This window comes from Chrysochloris asiatica, unplaced genomic scaffold, assembly GCF_000296735.1.
Source record: "Chrysochloris asiatica unplaced genomic scaffold, ChrAsi1.0 scaffold00006, whole genome shotgun sequence".
NCBI classification, from domain to species: Eukaryota; Metazoa; Chordata; class Mammalia; order Afrosoricida; family Chrysochloridae; genus Chrysochloris; species Chrysochloris asiatica.
In genome coordinates, this window is record NW_006408524.1 from 22,846,307 (window position 1) to 22,866,173 (window position 19,867).

Here is a 19,867-nt window from a genome sequence, read left to right on the forward strand (position 1 = left end):
CTAAAATTGAGTGCAAGTAAAAACCAAATTGTTGTTGTTGTTAAGTACCATCAAGTCAGTTCCAACTCACAGCGACTCTGTACGGAGTTTCCAAGAAGAGGCTGGTGAGTTTGAACCTCCGACCTTGTGGTTCAAACCCACCTTACAGTCAGTCCAGTGCTTTATCACACAGCGCCACACTGGAACCATTTAATGTGCTGACACCTTTGAACAAAAGGCTATACCAGCTCCTCATCTGATATAGCATTATGTTTTGTAAGGGTCACAAGGATAAAAGATCTTGTCTCTCACTCAGTGCTTAGGGGAAACGGAGCTTCTGTTAAGCAGATTGGAAAAAATTGGTTGAACAACATGCTAAGCATAATGAATGTTGCAAATTGTCCATGTGAAGATTGTTGAAATGGCAAATGTTATGTTACATGCACATATGCCACAAAAATAAAGTTTATTTCTTTAAATTTAATTTAATTAAAATAAAGATTTTGCTTCTCAAAAGAGTTCTAAGACACAAAGAAGACACAACCTCAAATTGTAGGATGCTGGAAGAATAGTAATATTACTTGAGAGCTTCAGATTAGAATTTTTGTTGTTGTCAATTGCCGCTGTGTTGGTTCTGACTCATAGCGACCTTGTGTAAGGTTTCTGGGGAGTGGCTGGTAGGTAGGTTTGAAACCACAGACCTTGTGGTTAGCAGTCCGGTGCTGATCCTACAGTGCCACACCAGACTTCTAAATTAGAATTGTTGTTGTTAAGTGCCGTGGAGTCAGTTCCGACTCAGAGAAACCCAGAATAGGGTTTCCAAAGAGCTATTGGCGAGTTTGAACTGCTGACCTTGTGGTTCAATCCAACCTTGTGGTCCTGCTCTTATCCTACAGGGCCACACCAGGACTCCAAATTATAATTGTTGTTGTTGTTGTTAAGTGCTGTCGAGTTTGTTCTGACTCATAGCAACACTGTATAGGGTTTCTGAGGAGTGACTGGTGAATTTGAACCTCAGACCATGGGGTTCAAATGGACCTTGTGGTCCATTGCATTATCCCACAGCACCACACCAGGACTCCCCAAATTAGAATCAGTGACTCACAATATTTGAAGACATTAGTTATTGGTCCTGTGGGTTCATGTGCTGGACTGCAAAGTCAGTTTGAACTGCAAGGTCAGTGGTTCGAGCTCACCAGCCACTCCTTGGAAACCCTATACAGGGTGGCTATGGGTTGGAACCTACTCGATGGCACTTAACAGCAGCAACAGCAAAGCCATAGTTACCAGTTACTGGTTACCTGCTTATCTGATATTCTCACACAATTGCTTTCTTCTGACATTGCGAGGAAAGTGAAGAAAGTCGAAAAGTATGGAATATTGCATCCCTTCCCCTTCTTTAGTAATGGGCAGGCCATCTACACCAATTCCTACACCAGAAAATTTACCAGGAACACGCATACAAACAAATGAACAAATACAGTAAAGTTGGCAAAAGCTGGAATCGGTGTATAGCAGAAACATGTCACAGGTGGAAAACTCAAACTTTTCCACTAACAGGAGGGATAGAAAAGTGCCAAGACTGCACCCCATCAAAGGTGGGCAAGATATACAGGTAAACCAGGTAAACAAACCCAGATAAATCAAGTTCCAGCTCTCAGAAGGGTCACAGTTACTCCACTTTAACTCTAGATTATGGCAAGATTTTCTGTTAAGAAACAGGTAGTGAATATTTTAATTGTTGCATGCTGTATGGTCGCTGTCAAAACTACTCAACCCTATCGTTGTAGTAAAAAAGCAGCTGTATATAATGTACACGCAAATAGGCAAGCTGAGTTCGAATAAAACTTTATTTAAAAACCCCAACCCCTGTCCGTTACTGTAAACCAGATTCCCTAGTCATTGGTGTGTTACAAGTAGATCACCAGGCCTTTCCTCTGAGATACCTCTAAGTAAACTCAAACCTTCAGCCTTTTGGTTGGCAGCCAAGTTAACCATTTGCACCAACATTTGGACTCCACAACTTAATTTGTTGTTGTTGTTGTTGTTAAGTGCCGTTGAGTCGATTCTGATCCATAGCGACCCCTGTATAGGGTTTCCAAAGAGCAGCTGGTGAGCTTGAACCACCGACCTTGCAGTTCAAATGACTTTGCAGTCTGACACATTAGCCCACAGGACTCCATGGATAATGTGCTAGACTGCAAGGTCGGTTTGAAACGCAATGTCAGTGGTTCAAACTCACCAGCAGCTCCTTGGAAACCCTATACAGCTCAACTTAATTTAGGGACGTGAAATTTGAACTTCATATAGTTTTTTACGTGTCATTAAATATTATTCTGCTTTTTCTTTTTTCTTTTTCAGTCAGCCATTAAAAAAATGCAAAAACCAAATCAAACCAAACCTTAGCTCCTGGTGGTGGTGGTTATGTACGTGGAGTTGATTCAGATTCATAGCGACCCTGATACAGGGTTTCCAAGACTGTAAATCTTTACGGGAGCGGAAAGCCTCATCTTTCTCAAGTAGAGAAGCTGGTAGATTTGAATTGCTGACTTTGCAGATATAGCAGCCCAACTTGTAACCCACTCCACTACCAAAGCAGACAGTGAGCCAGATTTGGTCTCCAGGCTGTAGTCTGCTGACCCTGATCTAAAGAAGTAATTTGACAATTAGCTTAATCCCAGTTTCTTCAAAGCTGCATCGCCTCCTACATAGACAATGATCATTGTGTCCTGAGGGTTAACAGTGTGCTGAGTACTATGACATTCAGTTATGCCAGGGAAATGTGTGATACAGCAGAGAGGATAGTTTAATTGGCAGGCTCACATTAGCTTCATGAAGTATTTACCAAGAGACTCCAAGCTCTCTCTTGATTTGTGTTCTATCTGATCAGTGAGAGTGTGGAAGGAGCCAGGGAAAGAGGGGCTGCATTTAAATCATAATCAAAGTGATTAGGCTTTAGCCCTGTGCAATATTAATGATTCTCAATCGGTTAAAATAAAATATTGATAAATATTGACTCAATTAATCAGAACCTTTAGTTAAACACAAAGAGCCTCTACCTGTTTTTTAAAAAAAGTTTCGAGGGGGTGGGGAGAGGGACGACAGAGTGTTTGCCAAATGAGATAATCATGTCAGACACTGTCTACATCCTGAACCAGCAGCCACTTCACACACGTGCCTCTTCTGTCATGGGCAGCAGCTCCCACTCAGCATTTGCTGTTGTCGCTAAGTGCTGTTGAACAAATTCTGGCTCAGAGCGACTCTGTATAGGATTTCTGAGAGCAGCTGGTGGGTTTGAAGCACCGGCCATGGAGTTAGCAGACCAACGCTGATCTCACAATGCCACATCAGTGCTTACTCAGCAACTAGTGACCTCCATAATGATTGTTGTTGTTAAGTGCTGACCAGTTGGTCCCGACCCATAGTGACCCTGTATAGGGTTTCCAAGGAGCAGCTGGCAAGCCTGAACCACCGACCTTGTGGTTTGGGTTGACCTTGTGGTCATGTGCTTATACTTGCACCACACCAAGACTCCCGGAGAAAAGCTTCCCGCATCATTGGGAAAACGTTGTTGTTAACTGCGGTTGAGCCGGTTCTGACCTATATTGGCCCTATATAGGGGTTTTCAAGGAACAGCTGGTGAGCTTGAACCACCGACCTTACAGTTCAAATTGACTTTGCAGTGTAGCGCATTAACTACTGTGCCACACCAGGATGGGTATTGTACTTACTACTGAACAGAGAAGTGAGCAGATACGCCTCACCTCGCTTTTAGGAATGACTTCATTATTTTTATAGAACTGTTCATTATGAAAAATTTAAGCAGTGCTTAAAAGCACCTAGAAGACAGCAACGCCTCAGCCAAATGCATTGTTTACACTTGGTGGGAGGACAGCATTCCAGACAGCTCTGCCGATGCAGATGCGAGATGGAAGGATGCACACAGGCATTTTCTGGCAAATAGACCTGCCATTTAAGAAAATTTTCTTTGCAAATCACAGAAACAAAAGAAGTGAAAATTGTATGGATCTCTGGATTTTAGATGTGTTTCTTTACCCCAAGAAACGTTGTTTTACAATATCTCCAAAGCTAAGGGGTGCGGGGAGCTAAAAAAAAAAAAAGATTAAGGTTGGAATCATTATGATTCTCTTAATCAGCATATTAAACAATATTGCTGGACTTCCCAAACTAATCTTTGAATTTCATTAGTATGAAAGTAATATAACTGCATGATAAAAAAAAAACTCAACTATTAAAAGAATTGCTTGTTGTTATGTTGTTTTGCTAAAGTGCCATTGAGTTGACCCCAACTCATAGCGACCCTTTATAGGGTTTCCAAGCACCAGCTGGTAGGTTTGAACTACCAACCTTGTAGTTTGCAGTCCACTGCTGATTCTACAGAGACTATGAGGTAAAAGTAAAAGTCACCTGTTTATCATTTTCCGTCTCAGTCCCAGTACCATTTTTCAGTTCCATAACCACCAAAGGAGCTCTGGTAGCGTAGTGGTTACGAATCGGGCTGCTAATCTCATGATCACCAGTTTGAAACTACCAACTGTTCCAAGGGAGAAAGATGAGGCTTTCTGCTCCCATGATTTACAGCCTCTGAAACCCTGTACAGGGTGCTTTGAATCGGAACCGACTCCACGGCACATAACAACAACAACAACAACAACATTAGCACCCTCAATTCTGTCTGTAGCCAGGAATTATAGACATTTCTGGGAGGCCATTATTCTGTCTACCTCTCCCTATACAGGGTCGCTATGGGTCGGAATTGACTCGATGGCACTTAACAACAACAACCACCATCATAGAGTTTCTCATAGGTCCTCAGACTCTCCCTCAAGGGAGTACATTTGTACAAGCCCTTCTTTTCGATATGTAATTTTGCATCTGGCTTTTTTTTTTCTTTGACACTATATCTTAGACATCTTTTTATGTAATGATAGGTAGCATTTTTTGAGTACTCAGTATGTTTTATAAGTCTTAACTCATACTTCTCAGAACAGCCCAAAGAAGCAGACTCACTTACCCTAGCTTTACCTCCAGAGCCTGTTCCCTGAACCACTCTCCTAACACAAGCAGGAAAGAAGATTAAGGAAGATCAGCTATCCACACTTAGCCAAGAGCAGAAATGGATTGTATTGTGTCTTATCTTCATCAAAAGGAAAGGCAGAGGAAAGTTGGCAAGGGGGATGCTGTGCTTCACAGCCCTATGGTAGCTCTGTGCATATATGTGTGTGGTATTCAGCACACACCTGGAGATCTGGATACATCCTTTCTGAAACTTGGTGGAGGGGAGAGAGAGAGTGGATGGCGTGAAAGATCAGGAAGCTCAAATATCATTCAACGAAGACTTTTTCCTCCAAATTTCACATCTGATAATATATAATTGCATAGTGAGTGCTTCAAACCTCTCAGCTGCTTCTTGAAAACCCTATGATGTTGCTAAGTGCCATTGAGTGAATTCAGACTCATAGCAATCCTGTATAGGGTTTCTGAGGAGCGGTTGGTGAGTTTGAACCACTGACCTTATTATGCACTGCTATTGGGTCAATTCTGACTCACAGTCACCATATGCAGCAGAGTAGAACCACTCCCCTGGGTTCGAAAACTCTATCTTTATGGGAGCAGAAAGCCTCATCTTTCTCCCATGGAGAAGCTGTTTAAACTGCTGACCTTTTACTTAATACACTACACCACCAGTTTTCTTCACCAATGAAATCTGTACTATCTGTTAAACTTGCTGTAGATCTAAAACTGTTCTTTAAAAAAAAAAAAAAAACAAAAAACTATTTACTAAAACAAAAAACTTCGACATCTTTCTAATAATCAGGGGATGAAGGTCAAAGCTTTTAATAAGGCCCAATGGGTACGCCTTGTAGGGCGTGGCCTGCCTTCCCATCAGCCCTTATTCTTCCCTGGCAGGCCACACTGCTTTACTTTTTAGTCCATGGAGCGCATCATGCTCGCTCCAGACAAGGGAGCCTCTGTTATTCCCCTCCAGCCTAGAATGCACTTTCCCTTCTTCAGCTATTCATAGTTCACAGTTCTCTAGGCTCCTCCTCAGCATAATTCTCCTTGGTACCCTGCTCAAAATCAACTCCTGGTGTGGCACAGTACGATAAGCACTGGGCTGCTAGTTCCATGGTGAGCAGTTCAAACCCACCAGCTGCTCCTTAAAAACCCTATGTTATTGCTAAGTGCCGTCGAATAGGTTACGACTCATAGCAATCCTGTATAGGGTTTCTGAGGAGCGACTGGTGAGTTTGAACCACTGACCTTGTGGTTCAAACCAACCTTATGGTCCAGTGCTTTATCCTACAGTGCCACATCAGGGCAGGGTTGCTATGTGTTAGAACTGACTTGATAACATACAACAACATAGTTATATGGTCCCTTTAGTTTTTAGTGTGTTTATGGATTTAATATCTGTCAATCACCCCAGATTGTAGACTTCAGGAGAATGGGAACCATATTGGATTTTGCTTGTGGTGAAATCCATAGCTTTAGCCCAGTTCCTGGCACACAGTAGACCCTGAATTCCCATTTGTGGAATGGATGAGTGAAAAAATGAAGACTTTCCAAGGCTTACATGTGCTGAAGGTGCAGTGTTGTCACGTGGTGTCACTGCAGGTGCCATTTGTCTGGGAGGATGATTTTATTACTTGACCAAAGTTAGCAGTGTCGGCTGTAGGAGAGCAAATGGTTCAGACAGTGGGGCTGCTCATGTACTGTCAAAAGAGCCCTCTGCTCTACTGGCTGCCTGCCCATTAAAAAGTACTAACAACAGAGGAAAGAAGACGCCAATCAACAAGAGGAATGCACATTTATTTCACCTTGATCATACCCCACCGCCCCCTGAAAACGTGGCAGGAAAACCTGAAGAGCCGTTTGGGAAGGAGTGGGGTGCCATAATTATCCTTTCAATGTTACAAACAACTTTTCCACCTTTAATTAGGAGCAAATGGAGCTGGACAAATAAATGCCATGCAGCAGGTCTTCATCGCTTCAATAATTAGCGTGGACTGTTTAGGGAAATGACTTGATGGCCTCAAGTCTATGCCTGCACGGTCCACGCCAAGACACTATAATTGTAGGGATTATAACATTCCACTTAGTTATTCATTCAACAAATATTTATTGGACTCCCACTATGTGCCAGGCACTGTAGGCATATCATTTGCCCATGACTCAAAGGAAATGGGAGATACATAAAAGCAAGGCTTTTTAAAAACCACTCTCTTAAGCATGGAAATGAAGCCTTCAAGCACCCCTGGGAGAATGTTGGGCTTTTAGGGTTTCAGTTCACCCTCCAAGCATTTGCCTACATTTGATTGGAAAGAAAGCTGTGTAGATGAAATGATTCTCAAGCTGCTCTGCATACGCTACATGATATATTGTCCATGTCATTTCAAAAAAGGTTGGGGATTCTCCTCGAACATTCAAAAGTACCAACTCCTTCTCTGTATCCTGGTGCCAACCTGGGTGAATGTACTCAAAATCATTAAGATATGCCAAATATAGATATGTGTACCCTACTCTCTTAGGGATGATAAATGACTAGTAAATGAGTCCAAGATGGATTTTGCAGAAAGATTTTTCTTTTTGAAGCCGAATTGTGTCTTGTTTTAAATAACATTCCACCCACTGCCAAGAAAAGGCAAGGGAGAGAGGGAAGGAGGGGGATGGAAGAGCAAATAAAGGTGTTGTTGTTGTTGGGTTTTTGTTGTTTTTTTTTTACAAGCCATAGAGACCAGAGTTATTACCGAGGTGCAAACTGCAAGAAAAAGTAAATGATTCTGTTTACTTTCCATAGTCCTTCTACCACATCCATTTCTTTGAGACAGCAAATCAAGGAAGACAGCGAGAAGCCTGACACGCAGCTGGTTTCAGTCAACATGGGGCATTTCCATTTGTTCTGTGCATTTTACAAGTTTCTTGTTCACTGTTCCCAATGGGAGGGTGGGCCTGCTGCCAGGGATCAGGGTCCTGGTTAGAGACCAGCTATCTACCTCATCCCATCTCAGGCAATGGCTGCTGTACCCACCCAGTCCCACTTAGCTCACTTTTGCATCAGAGATCTGCACGTGAAGCCCAGGTACATGCACACATCATTACCTCCATACTTGGTGCATGCATGTCTGCTTGCGCGAGTGTATACACACATCACACACACACCCACACACACCCCAAGGCCATTTATCTTCCATTAACAACTCACTTATGCCAATTAGAAACATTTGTGGAACTGTAAAAACATCTCTCCATCTTCAGCCAGGCAGATTTCTTATGCTTTACAGATTCAGAGAGCCAAGCAGAATTAAACATTATTTGAAATTCAGTAGGATGGGGGCCGGGGTGGTGGTGGTGCGGAAGGTTTGAACATTCTTTCTAGAAAGATTTTAATTATAAACGGCTGTTTGGATTTGTCCCAGAAAAGAATGTGATGATATCAAAATGTAGTGTGTCTGGCTTGACCACAAGTAAGAGTGTGTCTTAGATCAAACCAGGCAAAATCTGTATTCATATTTCCTATCAAACACAACGTAATTGTCACTGGTGGCCTCCCCAAGACATTGCTATAAAATGTAATTTTTTCTTCTGTCTTTTCACCCTCAGAGGTGGCTGATTAACAGAGGTGGCCAACACGGGCTTCTTAGCTATCCAAATGGTGCATGCTGTGAGGTGGTGGTGTGCTGTGGACTCAGTTTTGACTCATGACTCATAGAGACCCTGTATAGGGTTTCCTAGGCTATAAATCTTTCCAGGGGCAGAAAGTTTCATCTTTCTCCTGCTTCATTGAGGAGTGCTTTCAGTATCAATTACTACTGACTTACACTATGGATTCTGAAATGAGGTCCCTGAATGTATAAAACACAATGGACATTGAAGCCCAATTGAATTTAATAAAGATAAGTGGGCAGTTTGGATCTCACAATGCTTTCCAAACATCAGGAACATGGAGAGATGTGCAGGGAAACGGGAAGACCAGAGAAAGATGCCACGTGGTGTAGCAACTTGTTTCATTTTTGTCAAGGAAGAAAGCATTGTGTTACCCAGGGTCAAGGTTAGCCTTCAGGGTGTCCACTGGGAATTACTGTAAGGTACTGATACTGCTCAGTGGATCTGAAAATCCACGTGCATTTTAGAATTTTCTTTAAGATAATTAGCTACAATCATACCCTGTTTAACCAAAAGAAATAAACCATGCTCCTTTCCAGTGCTCTTTATAATGTAAATCAGATGCTCTAATCATTTCACTATTTAAGTATTCTTATGCTTCAGATTTTTATTTTGTAATAAAACTTCAAATAAATGTAGCAAATGGAAGAGTGGAGGGAGGCTATAAGATCTAGAAGCAAAAATATTTATATTATTTGTCATGTTAGATCACTCAAAAGTATTAGTTCTGAAGTTATTACCAATAATGGCATTAGTAAACAACACAAAAGGCTTGTATTACCAATCAACATTGTAGTCCATTAGAAGATGATAAAAGGAGATCTCACAATTAGGATGATACCTTAGAAAGGTGGAAATCTGTCAGTTCTAATATAACAGTTTGTGCTGGATAACTGCAAGTGGGCAGTTCGAACCGACCCAGGGGTGTCATGGAAGACAGGTTAGGTTATCTACTTCCATCAAGATTCCAACCAAGAAAAACCTTCGGAAGCAGTTCTTCTCTGTAACACACGGGGTCACCGTGGCTACTCAGAAAGGACCAACAGCAATGAATTAATATAAGTGAGGAAGTGAATGTCTGACTTCATTTTGCAATTGTCCAGTTGTGGGTAGAACTTCTAAAATGAAGTAAAGCAATCTTAAATGCTGGATGATGCAGAGAACTTTGATGGCTAAAAAGTCAAATACATCCCAGAGACAAATCTTAGCCATCTCCCTGACAGTCTTTTTTTTATATTAATCCCTAAATCCTATGTTGAGTCTGCCTCTGCAAGAGTGAGCCTTCAATTTATTCTTGTTACATGAAGGAATGAATAGATCCACATTTAGAGAATCATTTTATTTCCGCTATCACTATATTCCTGGCACCTCTTTGATTTGGTGGCTGTCTTTTATGAGCCAGCAGGATGGTATGTGTCTCAAGAACTGTGCATTTTAGTGAATTTCAGAACAAATTACTCTTCTGAGAGCCAGAGTTAGTCTCAGTTCTACTAGAAGACAATTTTGTGACAGAGTAAAACTACCCCCATAGGGTTTTCTTGCAATTTTTATGGAACAAGATGTCCGGGTCATTCTCAGACACATTCTCAAATCATTAGCCTTTTGCTTTTCAGTCAAGTGCTTTACTGGTGCACCATCAGAGCTAACTTTAAATCCTGAGATAAGTTCTACTTAGATCCCAGTGTCATAACCAACCTAACAAATGAAAACAGTACCCTTAGCTACCTAGTCCAACAGAGGAAGCATCTGAGTTGATGTCTGTGAAGAGATAAAATCCTGTTTGAGAAGTGAATTGGATGAATGTATGTAACAATGAAAAGTCATGGCTGCAGAGAAGTTTAGAAAATGAGCAGAAGACTCGGAGTGAGGACTGTTGACTTCAAAGCCTCTCTCAACCACCCTGGGTGACCATTTTTTCCTTTTAAGTTTTTATTGTGAATTACATGCTAGTTTACATGGAAGTACATTAGCTTTACATTCATCCTATCTTATTTCATTTCATTGCAATAATTACAATCCCTTGCATGCATTGTACCAAAGGGTACACCCTGCAAGACTGGCCCCCAAGCCGTCAGCACACAGCCCCTCTCCTTCCCTGAGTTCAGAATCCCCAGCCACTCCTTCTCTCCAGTCATCATCACTGCCTCCATCTCTGGCATCACTGCTTCTCTGGATAGCGCTCCACACTCCACTTTTCTCCCTTGATAGTCCCAGGGACCTCTGCTCATGGACTGCAAAGTCAACCCCTCCCTCCTTTTGTTACAAAATGTCTACCTTTACATTTGCAGCATTCATAGTCAGTCCTGACAGTAATCATTCACTGTTGAACTACAAGAATCTTATCCCCATCTCCTTTCATCAGCCCCATCCAGACAGGCTGGAAACCACTCAGTGGAGATTCTACCTTCCCTGCACCCTCTGGAACTAGGTTCCCTATTGACTGGCTCGTAAGCCAGTCACTTTGTAGCCCACCCACCCCATTTTGTATAGCTAATGTCTAAGTCACCCATCCTTGTTGACCCTGTGTACCAAGGGGGTGGGAATGATCCTCACTGTAAAGATTTGTTCCTTCCTTTGACCTACTGCATCTACAAGCATAGGTCAAGCTCATCAAATTGTAGTGGATTACTCTTTTTTTTTAACTCTTCGTTCTTCCTCTAGTCGATTTCTGATCATCCAGCCATTGAAGCCGGGTCAAGTGGGTACTATCTGCAAGTGTGGGTGTTCTTGTCATTTAACATTCTTGAACTTCAAATTCTTCTTCTATGAAATGGGAACTCTCATATGAGTACTTGCTACATCTCTAACATGGTCATAGTAATTAATAACATTGGGAAAAGGAGCAGGAGAAACCATAAACCCACGCAAAATAATTAGTGTCACACAGCACAGATGATTTGTGTGTGTGTTGGAAATATTAATATCCCCTTTTAATGAAAAGAACAAAACAAAAAACAAGGACCCCTGATAGCTTAGTGGGCTAAGTATTAGACTGCTGCCTTCAAGATCAGTGGTTTGAATCTACTGGAAAACAATGAAGCTGTCTGCTCCTATAAATGCTTACAGCCTTGAAAGCCTGAAAGGAGAAGTTTTATGTTGTCTTATAGGATGGCTAAGAGATGGAATGAACTTGATGGCAAGTTTTTGTTGTTGTTGTTGTTGTTTTTGATGAAAAATAAGAAAATGAAAGACGAAACTTTTTTTTTTTTTCATAGCACTGAAATAAATTTGTTTCATTTTAGAGTTTTCTAAAGGAAAATTAAAGTCAAAGATTATCTTTTCTTCTATGAGGGTGAGGCTAGAAATTCTTGACTTAATACTTCACTATGATGTTACCTGAAGTCAATACTATTTTTATAAAACAATCAAGGCCCTCAAGATGCATTTTACCCAAGAATGACCACAGTCAATGACAGGTTTTCAGTGTTTGTCTCAGGAAATCTGACTGCTAGGCAAGATACTAGTACTCTCCTGTAATGGATTGAATGGTGTCCCCCCAAATGATATGTTAAGTCCTTGTATCCATGATCTTGTTTGGGAGTAGGCTTTTCTTTGTTATCAGTTGAGTTCAACGAGGTCATAGAGGAGTAGGTGACACCTAATCCCGATCGCTTGTGAGTTGTGTCTTATATGAATCTCACACATGGGAAGACAGTGGCAGGTAACAACAGAGGCAAATGCATCTCTCTACAAGCAGCGCAGGGATGCCAAGGGCAGTGTGGCCATGACAAGCTAGGAGAGAGGCATAGAGCAGCTCATCTCCTGGAGCCTGCAGAAGGAATCCACATGGCTGGTGCCCAGCCGCCAGAACTGTGAGAAGATCAAAGTTTGTTCTTTAAAGCCACCCACTATGTGGTATTTTGGTACGGCCATCTTAGGAATCTTCTACCTGGCTCAGAACAAGGCAGAAAATGTAGGGCCCATAATCAACTGTGTATGATATAAAGTTAGTCAACACAAAGCAAACCCTTGAGTCCGTTCCGACTCATAGAGACCCTACAGGATAGAATCGAACTGATTCTTAGGGTTTCTTAGATTATAAATGTTTATAGGAGCAGACAGCTTTATCTTCCTCTTGCAAAGATGCTGGTGGGTTCAAACCACCGACCTTGAAATTTACAACCCAGTGTTTAGCCCACAGCTGTTGTTTTTGTTGTTAAGTGTCATCAAGTTGGTTCTGACTCATAGCAACCCTGTACAGGGTTTCCGAGGAGCGGCTGGTGGGTTTGAACTGCTAACCTTGTGGTTTGCAGTCCAGTACTAATCCCATAGCACCACATCAGGTGTCCACACTATAGGGAATAATGTCAAATACATTGGATAAAGAATCAGAACCCAAAACAATCTTGGCAGACTAGTACCAAGAAATGGATCTAATAAGTGACATTTAACAGAATTAGTGTAGAATCTTATGCATGGTTAAAAAACAAATAAACCAAAATCCTACTGCTCAAAGACAACTTGGAGGAGATGCAACTTGGCAATAACACCACACAGCACGCACACACACATGCATGCATGCACACACACATGCGCACACACACACGCACACACACCCCAGAAGGTTTCAGGGGGTTATTTGCTTTTGTAAAGCTTCATTATGTGATTGCAAGCCTCAGAAGAGATGCATCAATGAAACTAGATTGGAGAGCTTTAATGCAAAGGCTGTGAGTCCTGCTCCCGTCTGTCAGGCTGCCCTATGTGCTATCATGGCCCAAGGTACCCTCCTATAGCCTTTAAGCCCAACACATAAAGATAAAGTCACATCACATCTAATAGGTATTGAATTCCTCTCTAAGAAAATACCAATTTCCAGTAGATGGACTTGCATTCAGTCTCCTCCTCTATAATGCTGTGCGGACTATCCCTGTATTTACACATGTTAGCATTCATGTCTGATTATTTTTAAAATATGCTTATTATTATTATTTTATTCTATGATAAAGTGATCCATCGAAACCAAAAATCCACACCATCAGGCTGATTCTGACTCGAAGCAATCCTATATAGAGTTTCTGAGTCTGTAAATCTATATGAGAGCTAACAGACTCATTTTTCTCCAGCAGAGTAGCTGATGGGTTAGAATCATTGATTTTACAGATAGCAACCCAAAGAATCCAGTTGGGTTCATTTTCTGGAGAGATGGTGGTGGTGGTAGTGTGTGTGTAAGGAATAGGGGCTGGGTGTCTATTAAGACAGGGTATACTAGGAAGGCACAAGAGATTAAAGTGTTCATCTACTAACAGAAAAGATCAGCCAACTACTATCAGAAAAGGTTGGCGATTTGAACCCATCCATAGTTTGTGGAGTGAAATTCTAGTCTGCAACACCTGAGGTTGCCATGGTTTTGATTAACAGACAAGAAGGAACCACCTTTAGTTAAACAATCTTTAAGTCTCATTTTCTTATTCTACCAATGGCCTCCTAACCAGGCAAGACAGAGTTCTAGGATCTCTAGTCCCTTTCAGGTCTCTGAGTTCCTTTAGCACTATGGGATGACCCTGGGCAATGGTTTGGCACTAGCAGATATTATAATCCTCCTGGCTGGTTTCCCTGGTGGTTTTAAAAGTGCTGAATACACAGTGGGCTTCACATAAATATTTGTTGACTGCCTGCCTGCCTGCCGCCTGCAAGTCTCGAGGAGTGGTGCCTAACCATGTAATGTCTTTGAAGCGCTGGCCTATAATTTTCTCTGCAGAAAGAACACCTTCTGGTGGTGACTGCTTGGAGAATAATGCCCTTTGTCTTACAAGAACACACTCCTCACCCCGAAAAACCCAGCACCTGCAAGTCTGGGTAATTTTAGGTGAGGGCTTGTTTTCAGTTTTTATAGAAGGAGAAAAGTTCTATTGGGAAAAAGTAATCCCTTGTTATTTTGGATGAGCTCCGCCGATGTTTCACTTAGTATTCTAGTGCTTTTAACAACTGTGCATCAGGCCTCCTCCAATCAGGAACATAGTCTGGAACATATGTTGGGAAAAATACAGAAGAAACATCCAACTCTGCATTTATAACTCACTGTGGAAAATCCATGCTAACGTAGCAGTAAGATTGGGATTTTAATTGCACAGAAGTCCGGAAATTTAGAGTTCAAGTTCCCACAGCAAACTTCGCATGTGCATCTCAGGGCCTTGCCTGAGTGGGGTCACCTAATTATTTGGAAAAAATGTGGTGCGATGAACACTGATGGAAAGGATGTCTCCTCAGTGCCTTGTTTCCCATCATCACAAATACGATGGAGAGTGAGACAGGTCAGCGACATCAATTGTACCCCTTTGAACATAAAGCAGTCCTTGGACATGTGTTTGGTGGTCACCATGATGAATGAATGATCCTACTCTAGTGCCTGGGGCAGGATGTCTGGGACTTGACAGTGAACTGCTTGGGTGGAACAGCCAGTCACTACCATATTACCTGGCTTTCAGCTGGGTAGAGTGGCATTACCCTCAGCTCTCTCCCCAGAAGCCATCTCTCAAAACCCAGATGCTCAAACTTCTGAATATGAAGGTTTGATTTATAGGCCTTAGAATGGTGGAGGGTAGACTGGAGGAAGGTCCTTCTCTGAACACATCTCTGCGTATCCAGGGGAGAGTTCTCCAAGACAACTGTTCTATATTGTCACCTGTTGGCTTTAGCTCAGTTATTGGGAATAAACATGAGGTGTACCATTGCATCTCTAAATGTTCAGAGACATTAGGTGTTTTAGCCAAGGGGACTTCAAAGGTATCACAGTACAGAAAAGTCTCCAGGTGTTTCTAATTGTGGAGCAATCCATTGTGTGGAAGAATAAGTTATTCTGTTCCCATGGTATCTGTATCCAAGTCTAAGATTACATGTTCTAGGTGTGAGAAGAGTCCAGTTCTGTATTCTCTTCTTGATAAAATGATAATGACATATTTTGGTTCTCTATGCTATCCTTAGTCTCTAGATCTGATAGCATGCCTGAATCCCCCATAGTGTGTCAATACTCAACACTGATGTGGGAGCAGGTGTGAAGGGAGAACTAGATAGGAGAGAACTAGACAGGAGAGAGAGAGAGAGAGTAGATAGATAAATGGATGGATGGATGGATAGAGAGATAGATAAAGAATATGAATCATTCAAAGTATAGTAAGCCCTGGCTCTCAAGCTGCTTAACCTGTATTAATTTCTAACCCTGGTTTAGAAGAAAGAACTTCTTTTTGTAACTTATTAGTCATGATGAGTGGAGAAAAAATTGAAATTGTCAAGGACTTCATTTTGCTTGAATCCACAATCTACGCTCATGGAATCGACAATCAAAACATTAAGTGATGTATTGCATTAGGCAAATGGGCTTGCAGAAAGAAAGCCTCGTTAGGGTGTTCAGGTTTAAGAACTAAGGTGCACCTGACTCAAGTCATGCTATTTTCAATAGCCTCATATGCATGTGAGACTTGGATAATGAACAAGGAAGAGCATAGAAGAATCGATGCATTTGAGTTATGGTGTTGGAGGAGACTATTAAAACTACCAATGGACTACCAGAAGAACAAAACATCTGTGTTGGAGGTGCAGCTAGAATGCCCGTTAGAAGCCTCATACTTCAGACATGTTACCAGAAGGGACCATCCCTGGAGAAGGACATCATGCTTGGTAAAGTGGAGGGTCAGTGAAAAAGAGGAACATTCCCAATGAGGTGGACTGACACAGTAGGAACAGTAATGAACTCAAACATAACAACAATTGTGAGGATGGCACAGGACTTGGAAGGGTTTCATTCTGTTATACATATAGGGTCACTATGCGTTGGAGCCAACGCCAAGGCATCTAACAAGTTTGTTAGAGTTTACACTCACTAGACTGACAGCCAACTTCGCTGCCATGATGGTCCTATTATGCTGTTCATGAAGAGTTCCAAGTCTGCCAGGCCTGTGGGTGGTCTGGATTATATGGTGCTCAACTCAACAATCTTTCAATAATGTGCACAGCTCATTTATAAAGAGCCCCTGAGTTTTGGACACATGGAAAATCCACCTGCCACTTGTCAATTGTTGGGTCTCACTGAGCAGTGAGGACCTGGAGAAACCTCTGAGTGTTTGTAATGAAGGCTAAGTATTGCTGGAAGCTTCCATCACAGCATCAAAGAAAAGTCAAAGCCAGCTTGTACCACTGACTCTGACTCACAGTGACCCTGCGGGGCAGAGCAGAACGGTCCCACAGGGATCCCAAAGCTGCCCTCTTGACCGAAGCAGACTGTCACAAGTTTCTCCCGTGGAGCAGCTGGTGCGTTCAGAACACTGACATTTTGGCTAGCAGCTTAGTACTTAGATACTGCGCCACCAGGGCCCCTTCCATCATAGCTTAGCTTTTAGTAATTTAGGCAAGTCCACATTAGGGAGAATCTATCTGTGCTTGGGGAAACTGGAAAATGTTTTTAAATATTACCCTCTTACATGTCTCAATTTAAAGCACTCAAAGAGAAACTATTTACACTTTTTGAAGGATCTGGCCACTTTTGTATGTATGTGGTAAGTCACATTTTAAGAAGAGCATTTGAGTTCTGTCCAAGAAGATGTGGGTGCAGAACATTTCCAACTCCCAAATGGACTCACATGCATCCAAATCATGCTGGTTCTCATTGAAAAAAAAAATCATTAGGAGCAAGATGTTGAAAAACATCAAGTACTCTATGCTTGTTTCTAGGAGTCCTGGTGTAGCACAGTAGGATAAGCACAAAGTTGGTTTCAACCACATGGTCAGTGGTTCAAACTCACCAGCTGCTCCTCAGAAGCCTTATACAGGATTGCTATGAGTCGGAACTGACTTAACGGCATTTAATAGAGTTTTCTCTGCACTTTATTTTATTTTATTTTTTCAAGTAGTGTGACAATCAGAATACATTAACTCCTTGGCATGTTTTGACAGTGGAATTACAGGCCCTCGCTGTCTCCCCATTTCCATCGTCTCTGTGGTGTACAATTCTATAAACCAGTGGTCTAAATCTACTATTTTACTGCCTGAAACACAAGTAATGGGGGTGTTGGAGCAGGGAATGTGAGACCCTCTCTTTAAATCACATTGTCACAACTGAGTACCATTCTAAAAATGCCAAGTAGAAAGCTTTCTGTTTGATTTATTAATTGAAAGTGGCCTCTCTAAGAATTTATCTTCTAACAAGCTTAAGATATCATTTTTATGATCTGTCTTCTTTTCCAGTTCATAAGAATTCTTTTCTGAATCCAAACTTCCCTGAAGCAACTGCTCACCAGGGACTGACAATAATATAGTCAGTTGCCCTAAACCAGCAGTTTCCTACTAGACAAGGTAAACAAGCTATTTGCAGATATTAAGCCTAGAAAGTAGATGACAAATATTCCCCACCTTTTGGAAATGTAGACAATTTCTGGAAAGAAATGTTAAGTCACCCGCTTGGAAGTCAATGAAGACAAGGACTTTGAACCACAGTATTGGTCTTTGGGTGATGCAAATAGTTAACATGCTCAATAGCTAATAGAAAGGCTGGAGGTTCAAGTCCACCCAAAGATACCTCTGAAGAAAGCACTGGCAATCCACTGCCCCCAAAACTAGCCACTGAAAAGCCTATCTATGGAGCACAGTTCTACTCTGACACACGTGTGGTTGCCCTGAGTTGGCACCAACTTGATGGTGACTGGTTGACTTGTTATTCTGGGGTTCAGCCTATTGGCCTGAAGACTTCCTTGTTAAAGTCTAATGGAGAAGGAAAGAGGAAAGGAAATAAACAAGGAGAGAAGGGAGGAAAGCAGAAACAGAGGAGGGAAAGTAGCACGAGGTAAAGCAGGCCCGTCCTAGCTGCAAGTCTCTGATGGTCATGAATTTATAATGATTAGGCAAAAGAGTACGTAGAAAAGGAGAAGTGACTACAAGATGAGTCAAAGTATCCCAAACTCAGAACATGCTCAATTCCCTTTTTTGGTGAATTGTCCACTTCACCATAGTTTCCAAATAGATTTAGCACCAAGCGCTTTCTTCCTTTCACCAGGGTCCAGTAAGAGAGTCTAGATTTGGGGTGGCATATAAGGAAGGAATTGCAGTCTGTAGAGGGTTAAACAAATTTTTTTAAAAATAACATCACATATAGAAAATTTCCCACTTCTTTAAAGTTTTCAAACCATGTGTGGTTAACCAGAGGCTAACAAAATGGTTAACCAAATCTGTCAACCACTAAGCCAAGTGGAAATAGTGATGGTAGTTCTAGTGATGGGAAGCCAGTCTCAGTTCTGTGACACGTTCTGACCAGCATCCAGTGTGAGTCATTATGTTTAAAGATGGCTGAAGCCTGGAAGAATAGAGGAAGAGTTTTTTGCACTTGAGGATGCTCTTGGTCCAAGGTGGGTACTGCTGTACTGGGATTGGTTGGAAGCCTTTTTGGCAGCATGGCCACATTCTGTAAACTCACCACCTGGTCTCAGTGTAACTGAGGGGGCCCACATCATCTGAGTACAGGTCTTTTTAAAGCAGAAGATGGATTGTTTGCCTTGGTACCATTTCGGTGTCTATGATTTCTTTCCATTTCTTTCTCTTTTTGTCTACTCCAAAGTATTCCTTGATTTCCTTCCCAAACCCACTCATTAGGGGAAATACATCATTATTAAACTTCCATATTGTATAGTTTGCCAAAGAGGACAGCTATCCATAGCCATATCCCATCTTACAACAGTTGAATAAACATTGCAAATTTAAGTAGGATTTTTCTTTTTAATGAACTGAATTGATCTGTACTATTTGTTAGCTCAAAATTCTTCTTGTAAGTAGAAAGAATATACACTGAAATTCAATATGTAAACAAAGAAATAAATACTATACTCGTCTGCAACCAGTCCCACCTATCCCCCCTCAGCAAATAATAATGATGTTGTTGTTGTTAAGTGCCATTAAGTCGGTTCCAACCGGTAGCGACACTGTAAAGGGTTTCCAAGGAGCAGCTGGTGAGCTTGAACCACCAACCTTACAGTTCAAATGGCTTAGCAGTCTGGTGTATTAACCCACAGCGCCACACCAGAATTCCAAATAATAATGATAGTAAGTCTTTAAAGCAGATTCTAGCCAAGGAAAATACATCTAAGTTGCTTTGATTCATTCTATTCAAACTCTTAAATCTGGTACATAGCATTCATTGCTTTCCTCAGTATTCTTCTACAAAAGCTGGCTTGATCAGAACAGTGAGAAAGTGGGTGGAGCCAGGGCTAGTCCTCATTCT

The 19,867-nt window shown here is 41.7% G+C and overlaps 1 protein-coding gene across 3 annotated transcripts in view; it reads right to left on the reverse strand.

Annotated features, from left to right (window-relative positions):
- The window catches only part of CREB5 (cAMP responsive element binding protein 5), a 583,431-nt gene that overhangs the window by 18,366 nt on the left and 545,198 nt on the right, over positions 1 to 19,867 (reverse strand). The gene's annotated exons all lie outside the window — the stretch shown is intronic.